Source organism: Squalius cephalus, assembly GCF_949319135.1.
Source record: "Squalius cephalus genome assembly, chromosome: 7".
NCBI lineage: Eukaryota > Metazoa > Chordata > Actinopteri > Cypriniformes > Leuciscidae > Squalius > Squalius cephalus.
In genome coordinates, this window is record NC_137128.1 from 11,686,659 (window position 1) to 11,697,887 (window position 11,229).

Consider the following 11,229-nt stretch of genomic DNA (forward strand, 5'->3'; position numbering starts at 1 on the left):
CTTAGATCCATTAGCGCCTGCACTAAGCCATTCGGCTGATATCTCTAAATAAGCTCTAACTTTAATAATGTTCGACCAAGGGAAAAAAAGCTTCTGGGGGGGTGTTTGGCTCGAGGTCATGGTGCAAAGGACACTAGTTCTTATGATATGAAAAAATATGACCCTCAATTCATCATATTTTTACAGATTAGTCCAAGCTCCACACTACAGTTCAGTAGGGGGCGGTAATTCAACTTAAGTTTCTTTACCAACCGCCGATAATAACAGAAGAAGAAGAAGAACGACAACAACAACAACAACAACAACAACAAGAACTCGAACTCTTCAGCCCTGTGGTCTTTTTTGTAAGTGCTGCTGGTTGTAGTTCAATTAAGTTATTGTTTTCATTGTTTCTTGGGAGCAATTTTAATGTCTTATAACGTTAGTTGTTTCTGAAATGGATTCAGTGCTGCCTGGAAATCGCATATTCATGAGTTTTCCAGATGTGCGGTCCTTGTGTATCAGAACGTTTAATTTATTATTTTATAAAGGTATAGTTTCAGCGCCTCGCGAAATTATGTGAAATTATGAAAATGTTTACCTTCTCGTTGCAGTTTATAAAGTTTTATTGCTCATTTTGTGCAGTCCTGCATAATTGAATGATAGGCATAACTTCGTGTAACTTTCAGGATCCCAACTGGATCCCAGCGCTTTGAAAGTGTGAATGTACTGCATGAGGGTGAGAAAAAAAATGAAAGAGTTTCAGTGATAGTACTACATTAAACTACTATTTGTAGTGTTGTTTAATGTTATGTATATTTGTGGGTCCTGATAATGCCAAATGTCTGATTTTACCAGTACAAAAATGGCCTACATTATTTTAAATATATGTAGATAGTGACAGACTGCAAGCATATGTGTCTAACACAATCTCTTTATTTTCAGCTTTAGAATCATGCATGTTTTTATTAGGGATCAGGACCAAGTCCAAGCCTATTCAAGTCCACCCCGATGTAGGCTAATACCAAATTTAGCATTTTAATCAACAAAACATTTTTAACTTTTTACCATATCTTCTTAGAAGCAATAATAAAATAAAATAAAACTCTTCTTTATTTTGGCTTAAAGTGTTGTGTAGTACTGTATCATAAGTTCAGTGTCATGAACTGTATGATTTCAGCTAGATTATATTAATTTCATTAGCAGAAAATATGTAGACTATTACACCAAAAACAGTAACACGATCTCTGTCATTCAATCATGCACAAAATGAGCATACTAATAAAACATTCTAAACTGCAACAAGAAGGGAAACGCGGTGATGATAAAACTATTACCTCTGTGAATTATTTCATTAAATGTATTTCAGTGAGCATCTCTGGGAAACTCCACCCACAGAAACTGAAAATCTCATAACTTTTCTCATAATTTTTCATAGCAACTCTGAAGCAAATTTCTAAAAAAAAAAAAAAAAAAAACATAAAAAGTTGTGAAGTTAGGCACTCAGGGAAGGGTTAACTCTCCAAAACTGCACTGTGAAACTTTTCACAAATCACAATAGTATTTTTGAGCCATATATGACCCAACTAGATGACCAGTTTGCTGTATGTCATTATTGCACAAGAAAAATGGGACCGTGAGAAAAAAACAGATTTCAGACCGGAGGACCGTTTCAGCTGAATTCACAAATCATAAAGAGTGACATGCAATATTGCATTTTGTAGTCTAAAGAATTCTAAATTTCAAACTCTGCAGACTCTACAGTGGTTGCAATATTGACACATTTTTTTTTGTTGATAACAATAAATTGGAAAAAAAAATTTCTAGTATCTTGGCTGTCATGGAGGGCTGACTTCTGAAGATTTTCATTTTCTGTGAGTTGGTCATAACACAGCAATGACCGAAAATTACTTTTTCATTATTTGCCACTTTCAGTTTAATTTTTTTATTATTTTTTTTAAAGTATTTTACCTTTAATGGCATTTTTTTATCCTTCTCTTATCCCTCTTTTATGTCAAATTCTTACATTTACTTAATAAATTAAATTAGATAAAGGCTGTTACAAATTAAATTAAATTAGCATATATATATATATATAAACATTTTTCCACTGCAGAAATGGCACGTGAGAGATTTTAAGATTAATATTTTTAAAATACAGTAGTCAACATTTGAAGTGGATCAAAAAAGTAAATTAAAGTTGTCCTTTGACAAGAACGGGTATTGTTCAAAATTCATGTATAACTTTGATTAAAGGTTTTGATCCACTTCAAATGTTGACTACTGTACATTGATGATTGAAATATGAGGTTATTTTTGTTAAAATTAAATTATACTTTAAATAAAAGGGCTAAAACCACCAGGTGGCGGCAAGTCGCTTCATTCAAACGGCAACACACCTTTAGGGGTAGGGCCACATACCTACCGCAGCTAAATTCACCTTTCAGTCTCTATCCTGTTCTGTTCACAGTTCAGTAATTTATGGGAGTGATGACCTCATTCTACGAATTAAAAAAATTATTTATAAAATTCTATGCTGTGTATTGACATATTTAAATGCACTTCAGATCTGTGTCTCTCTTCTGTATGTGTGCAGTGCAAGAAAACCAGAGGGAAAGAGGTACGAGCCTCAACTCATGAGTGTTGACCGATTTTGCTATTAAAAACAGCAAACAAGAACAAGCCCATAATAAACATAAATAGTTTGCAATGCTTTATTTTGAAAATAAGATAAAATAAATGAGTACTCGCAATTGCCCCCTTTATTAATTCTATAAACTGGATTGCTTAATGAGCCAAACCCAAACAACAAGCCCAAAAACGCTTATAAGTGGACATTGCAATACCTCGAGAGAGCTCTGAGAATCAGCCTTTCATAAAAACACTCTATGGTAGTTTGGATAATATTGGCAAAATTGCTGTAATATTACTTTGGTCAAAATAGCAGATGCCAAATGCCAGTCGTGTTTAGGTCTGGGTATTGACACAAATTTTATGATTCGATTTGATTTCGATTTCATAAGCTTGCGATTCGATTAAATTCTGATTTGATATTGATTAATTGGGGTGTGTATCGGGTACAGTACATGGAAAATACTCTCATGGAAAAAATCTCTTAACTAATGCTTTAAACTATACAGGCAACCCCAGTTGGTACTATACTAAAATATTATAAGTTAAAATTGACTGATTTGTCTACTTGCATTTAAATTACACAAAAGGAAGTTTTTATTATAATAGTTTTGTAATAATTTGTATTTTTTAATGACATGTTGGCCAGAGGAGAGCTGGCCCCCAGACTGAGCCTGGTTTCTCCCAAGCTTTTTTTTCTCCATTCTTTGGGTTCCTTGCCACTGTCGCCTCTGGCTTGCTTAGTTGGGGAAACCTAATATTCAACAATATTATTGATCTGACTGACTGCTATTTTCTTCTAGATCTGCAGTACAGCAGAAACAAACTTTGTTGCATTATTTTCCTGATATCACTGTAACACTGCTTTGAAACAATCTGCATTGTAAAAAGCACTATATAAATAAAGGTGACTTGACTTGACATAATAATATTTCTACTCGTTTTTTTTAAATATAAACATTTAAATGGTGGCTGTCATAAAAACATTGCAGATTTATTCAAACATTCATTAGATATTGAATAGGGACGGCCAATATATTGTTATCAGCAGATATATGTTCATTTTAAATGTTATCGTTATCGGCCCGATAAGTAAATTTGGCCAATATGTTAAAGCCGATAAATAATGGATTATTTCCTTAAGCTGAGACACTTCAGATGCGCACTGTTCACCACAATGGTTTTGAATTGCTTGAAATATGAAGACACTGGCTTCACTCCTGTTGGTTGTCGCTCTCGAAAGCCACCCTTCAGTTGTATAAAGTTAAACCTATCTCAACTTTGTCACATTGTTGGACACGGCTACATCCTGTCGCTAACGGTCACTGTCGCTCATGCTGCCGGAAATCGCCAGCTCTCCATTGAAAAATATGCGATCATGTCGCTTTGTTGCTGCGTGTCACTGGCAGTGTGAACTGTAGTGATATCACAAGAACTATTGTGAGAACAAGATGCCGTGATAGTTACGTGAGTGAACATGTAGTTAAGAGTTGTTAATAAAGTTGATAAAGTGAATAAAGTTGATAAAGTTGGTTAGTGAGACATACAACACAAGACTTTGGAGTGGTTTTGGGGCTTTAGAGTGGTTTTATCACTGAAAATTGTATCATACTTTGTCTACTCTTTAAATAGCACACTGAGAAGAATTACTTACAGGATTTACTCCTCGTAACAATTTGCACTAACACATTTTAAGTAAATTTTACTTCTACTGCTCTGTACAACTTACCTATTATTATCAAGTAAAATCTACTTACTATTGACTCATTACTAGGGCTGGGCGATATTGACCAAAATTCATATCTCTGTATTTTTGGGATAAATAGCGATATACGATATATATATCTGTATTTTCTACAAAGTGGAATAAATGTTTACTTGCAAGTTAAAGCCTTATGTGAGATGTCACAATCACCTTTATTAAAGCAGTTATGATCAAAATAACGGGAGGTTTTTCCTCCCTTTTTGAAATTATACATATGCACGACATATAAACCTGTGAATAAAAAAAAAAATCTATATTACATAACTAACATAGATCTATCTCTGGAAATGTGCAAAAACAGCTGATTAAATTAAATAGAGTACAATTCCTCCTGTTTAACTAAATACACAGCTCTGATGTGCAAATAATGTAAACAGAACAGTAGAAAACTTAACTACTTAGTCAGAACAAGTAGGTTATTATTTGAGGTAGAACATTCTTTACTAAACAAAGTATTTTAGAGTATATATCACTTTAAAGATTTTGTGCAAGGAAAACTAGCCTATGAACAGCTTCAGGCTTTAGAGATGCCCTGTGGCAGGTAACAATGTTACCACTGCAACTGAAAACCCTTTCAGAAGGGGAACTGGTGGCTGGTACCAAAAGATACTTATTTGCCAGGTGGCTCAGTGCTGGAAAGAGTGTTTCATGTTCCTTCCACCATTTGAGAGGATCGGTGTCACTCTCTGCATTAAATGACTGCAAGTAGCTTGAAAGTTATGTTTCAATTGCCTCCCTCCTTGTCAGTGCTGTGCTGATTGTGGTTGCTGTGCTCTGCTTGAAGAAGCTAGCCAGTGACTACTTCTTATTATTATTATTTTTCTTTGCTGGTGGTATTATTTCTACTTGGTCTGTGGGCATAGCCACAGTGGGCAAAGCTGGGTCAGGCTGACAGCTGCCCTGATCGGCCAGCAAAGATTCTGCCTCTAAGACAGCTTGTTTTTTCACTGCATTGATCTTTTCACTTGGTATGTATTTGTCCCTGAACCATGCATCCACAAGTGAGGCCATGTCCAACAGGTCACTAGTTGCTGGGTCAGCATACTTGGCATTAAGATAATCAACAATGCAGGTCTTGATTGATTTGCACAGCTTCATGTGCCAGGAGACTTGCGTTGAAAAGGTGAAGTACAGGTCTGACATATGAGATGGTGACATACTCCTCACCTGACAGAGCATCTTTGAAGTCCTGAAGGGGTTTCAGAGCCTTTTGGATTGACTCCAGGACCTCAATGTCCTGCCATGTAGGAGCAAGGTGTCTGGACTTTTTGTCTGCAGACAAGACTTTAGTGATTGCTCCCTGCTGCTCCAGGAACCTCTCAGTCATTTGCTGCCGTGATCCCCAGCGTGTGGCTGACTCAGTGATGAGCTGGTGAGCTGGCAGACCCAGCTGAATCTGGACTCCAGCTAGCTCTCTTCTCTTCCTCCGGCTATAGGAGAAGCTGCTGACAACTTTCTTACACAGAGAAATGGCCCGGGTGATGCAGTTGTCATTCATGCCATGCCCTTAAAGCAGAAGAAATAAATGAATAAAATGAAAAATAAAAATCAACCAAACATTGGAGGTAACTATGAAATGCAGACCAATCTATATCAACTATAGTAATGTTATGGTCAAATAATTTATAACTAATTGAGCTATACAGCAGTTTATAAACAACAATTACAGCAGTTGTGTGTGCATTATTTTGTAGTCACACATTTACATTTGTACATCTGATTTAACAAAGTAGTGAAAACATCAGAGATATGCAAGTGAGAGTTTATAAATATGTTTCTTTACTTAAAAAAAAAAAAAAAATTGAATAGGAAGATCATCACCTGTGTTTAATATAGATTTGTGTGATAAAACTACTACATGTTTAAATGTTGCTTTAACATTTCAAATATATTTTTTTGTTATACCGGTTAGGCATACTAAGCAGTTACTACTGCAAACAATTATTTTACTAAGCACAATATGCTTCACAAGTTCAAAACCATTTTTTCCCAAATCAAATACAAACTTAGCACTTACCAATGGCCAGATGAAGTCGGTGACCAAAGCACTGCATCCTCAGCCATTTCTGCAGTTCCACCGCTTTGATAACGTTGCTGCCATTGTCGGTCGTTATAGCAAACAGTCCCTTTTCGTTGAGCTTCCAGTTCGTAAGTGCATCTTGCAGGGCTTCAGCTATATGCTCCCCGGTGTTGTCTTGGGGAAAATAGCTGGTCTGGAGACACGCAGTTTTCATTTCCCAGTCTTCAATAAAATGTATTGTCAAACTCATATATGGCTCGCATGTCCTGCTTGACCATATATCAGTTGTCAGCACAAAATGAGTGACTTTTGCGAGCCGGTTGGAAAGCTTTCGTCTGACCTCCATGTACATTTCTGGCAGAGCTTTAGTTGCAAATTACTTGCGACTGGGTAACTGGTATCTGGGGTCAATGGTTTTTAGCAGTGTTTTAAAACCGTCGTGTTCCACTGATGCCCCCACTCTGAGTCTCCGGGCCACCAACACCAGACACCCAGATCAATCTGACTACCATCCCATTCCCCCTTCCACTTCATCCTCTCCCTATTATCCCTAACTTTCTTCAATAAATAATTCTCCAATATTCATGGTTGTGGCGTCATCCTTGCTCGTGAACTCACTTCCGCTAAACGTTTACTCTGGAATTTTTGCACCCGTGAACAATACAAGTTGACACCGTTTTGACTAAAAGTTTGATAATAGGCATTTCCTACTAAAGCAAGGTGGTATTTGATGCTATGGCTTGACGAAAACTTGGACGGCAACATGTCCAGTGTATTATTGGTGTTGAAGATTTCTTACCTGTTTGGCAAAAGGGAAAACACAAGCCCTTTTTCTCTGTTTTCTCTAATCAGGTAGCACCGATTTAAAAAAATTCGCTATTCTACCGCATAAGCAGTCAAGTTGAAAGCCCATTTTGCCAGTGGTAAACTACCCCTTTGACAGTGTATTTGTAATTGAAGCCTTGAATCATTGATTCAATCACAATACAGATTATTTCAAAGCAGCTTTACAGTGATAACAGGACAATTGTTCAATGTTGCAAACAGAGTTCAATTGTTTTGTATTATGTTTCAGGTTGTATCACAATTCAGAATTCAGATTGTGGATCACAGGAGCATTCAAATATTTCATCCAGTTTGTTTTGCTTGAGGATCAGATTCATCATCCCATTATGGAGATACAGCTGGTCATATGTCTGTGCAGAGGACTTGTTTGGTTCTTCTTCTCAGGGATCCACAGCAGTTCTGTTGCATCTTTTTGGAACTATTTTCATTTGTGAAACAGAGCAAAAAAGTCTAAAATGTACCACAATACTGTGGTAACTGTTGTAGAAAATCAATATCACATTTTCAATTGTACTGATATTCAGGAAAAAACAGCACACTTAGTTGTGTGGTATTGCTTTAAGCTGGCATGAAACAGAAGTTGCAATACTTCTGGCATGAAACAGAAGTTGCAAACGGCTTCTCGAACAAAAACAAATGTGGGGCGGGGCTTGATTTTGTCCGTGGGGAATTGATCGGATGGTAGTGGTTTGCTATTGGTCGATCTCATGTGAGTGACAGGTTGCCTCTCCCTCACACCAGTAAACACGTCATCAGAGACGAGAAGAGAGGTCACTGTCTGCAAGAGGGAGGTGAAGTTATTTTGATTAAAGATTACGAGGCACATGAAGGCACTGCTTCCAAATCTTTAAAACAATTACCATATGTAGAAGATACATATCACACACCCAAATGTTACAATTACTTTATTATAGCTCTCCATTTTGTATCCAGTGTCAGACACAGTGGTCTCGTTTAAGAATCTTTAAAATGTGTTTCATTTATGCTGAATAAAAATGAAATGGAATTAATTGAATGAAGTAATGTGTATTGTAATCGATTTTTTTTTTCTTCAGATCTGGTCCTCCATACCTCATAGCAATTACTGCTCAAGCCATTCCCTCTGCCATTTATCAAACTTGGATTCAGTCTGGCTGTAGGTGTAACAACTGAAAGCTGTTGTAATGATGGAGAAGCATGCAGAGTGAAAGATGAAGATACTGAGGAACAAGGAGGTTGGTGTCCATTGTTGATTCTTCATTAATGTCTGTTGAAAAACATTAATGTAACAAATTTTCTGTCAGATTAACAGAACCGTAGGATCCCGGGTGTTGTGAAAGATAAAGGCATTAAAGGCATTGTTTATAAGCCAAGAACAAATGGAAGTGATATTTGAAAATCACATCTAAATGAATTATATTTTCATTTTAGACTTAATGAAAGTGCAAGAGGAAAGTGAAGAATTGAATGAAATGGAGAATAAACATCAGATTCACGATCTTCATGATGCCAGAACAGGAGAAAAAAAAGGACAAGAACTACCTCAAAGAGCAGAAGCCAAAACATCTTTTACCTGCCCTCAATGTGGAAAGAGCTATAAAAACCTTAAAATTCACATGCAAATACACACTGAAGAGAAGCCGTTCACATGTGATCAGTGTGGAAAGAGTTTCAAATGGTCAAATAGTCTCAGAGTTCATATGCTCATTCACTCTGGAGAAAAGCCATTTGATTGTGATCAGTGCGATAAGAAGTTTGTTAAGGAATCGGACCTAAAGGACCACATGAAAGTTCACACAAAAGAGAAGCCTTACTTGTGTTCTGTTTGTGGAAAGGCGTTTTCATGGCTGGGACCATTTAAAGACCATGAGAAAATACACACTGGTGTGAAAGAGTATTTGTGCTCTGATTGTGGTAAAGCTTTTACTACAGCCACTCAGTTGAAAGTGCACCAAAGGATCCACACTGGAGAAAGACCTTACAAGTGTTCATATTGTGAAAAGAGTTTCAAACAGTTAGGAGGCCTTCAAGGACATGAGAGAATTCACACTGGAGAGAAGCCGTATCAATGCCATCAATGTGGCAAGAGATTCGGCCATTCCAAAGTTGCACGGATTCACAAAAAGAAGCATTGCCCAAAATTAAATGGAATGTCAGTACAATTATAAAGCAATTTGGTATTGTAATTATTTTGAAGGGGGTGTTTTATATAAATGTGGGAATTAACTGTCTTGAGAAAAGATTCAGTGGTGTTTTCTTTTCTTCATACCTCTGTATAATGCTGAATAAAGTTTAAAATAAAGTATGTTCATAAGTGCAGTTCTGCTTTGTGTACTGGGGTAACCGCTCTCTTTCTGCTGTTCTCATGTCACCTACTGTCAGAGTGCATTTTTATTCAGCCCATCTGCTGTTTTGTTCAGGGCAATTATATATAAAATACAAAATCACTTATGATCATGCCTTTTCTTTAAAAATGGTTTGAAGGTTTAAATGTTAGGTATAAATATATAATTATATGGTTATTTTACTCTATGCTGTCACCTTACACTAAAAAAAAGCTGGGTGAAAAACAAACCAATTTGGGTAATTTGGGCTGTATTGACTTTGTTTTATTATTTACTAGTTGGATACAAACAGGGTGAAAAACAATGGTCCTATTACTGAGCCTTGGGGTATTCCATACTGAACTTGTGATCGTTATGACACCTCTTCGTTAACTGCTAAAAATTGGTAACGTCAGATAAGTATGATTTGAACCATGCCATCATGGTTCAAATCATATCATTTTTGAGTCTGTTCAAGAGAATGTTGGTGGTCAATAGTATCTAATGCAGCACTAAGATCCAGTAACATGAATAGAGAGAAACAACCACGATCAGATTATAAGAACAAATCATTTGTAACTCTAATGAGAGCAGTATCAGTACAATGATACTGTCTTAATCCTGACTCAAAATCCTTGCAGATACCATTTCTTTCTAAAAAGGAACACAGTTGTGAGGACACTGCCTTTTCTAGTACTTTTTGACAGAAAAGGTACATTCGAGATCGGTCTGTAATTTAATTCATTCTGTTGGATCAAGAGGTTTAATCATAGCCAGCTTAAACGTTTTTGGTACGTATCCTAATGACAATGATGAATTAATGATATTCAGAATAGGATTTATAACTTCTGGAAGCATCTCTTACAGTATATTAGTCAGTATAGGGTTTAACATACATGTTGATTTTGATGATTTAACAAGTTAAGGCTTCATCTCCTATAGAAAAGAATGTATGGAATTTATCCTCCGGGGGTCTATAGCACAATGTCTGATGCAATACTGTAGTAGATGGTTGCATGGTTATAATTTTCTCTATAATAGTATCAATTTTGCAATTAAAGAAATTCATAAAGTCATTACAGCTTTGAATTGTTTTGATTTTAATTGTTTGGAATTGTCTACAGCTTTTTTCTCATGAATTTAGCCACTGTATCAAATAAATAGCTAGGGTTGTGTTTGTTCTCTTCTAAGAGAGTCGAAAAGTAAGCAGATCTAGCAGTATTTAAGGCCTTTCTGTACACGATAACAATTTCCTTCCACAAAATGCAAAATACCTCTAGCTTTCAAAGTGCCAACAACAAACAGCATTTAAGACACAATGTGACTGCAGTCTAGCACCATCACACACAAAAATGGATCAATTCTTGAACTTACACCCTATTTATTTCCTGGTCATATGTCTCTTCTACTGCCCTGAGGTAGCTCACTGGAGGTGTTACAGGAGGTACATGAATGGATGTATTCTGGTAGGGTTTAAAATCTGTGTGTCCCTGCCAAGTTGTTTGGGAGCGTAAAGCTCGCTGGGGGTCTAGATGTAATGCTAATCTGGCCTCATTTTCATGTGCATCATAAAACATCATAAGGATGTTGCAACGGAGTCTTATCTTTGTCAGTGGGCCTTTAATTAGCTTCATCTCAGTAACTACCTGTTTGCCAAATGTTTGATCAACATCCTTACCGGCATC

At 36.5% G+C, this 11,229-nt stretch overlaps 1 long non-coding RNA gene across 1 annotated transcript; it reads left to right on the forward strand.

The window, feature by feature from the left end:
* The first annotated feature begins 265 nt into the window (after nucleotides 1-265).
* On the forward strand, nucleotides 266-8,713 carry LOC307161483. Its single transcript, XR_013821738.1, has 3 exons — nucleotides 266-344; nucleotides 8,297-8,455; nucleotides 8,525-8,713. It is a non-coding gene; the product is annotated as an uncharacterized lncRNA (long non-coding RNA).
* Nucleotides 8,714-11,229: the final 2,516 nt, after the last annotated feature.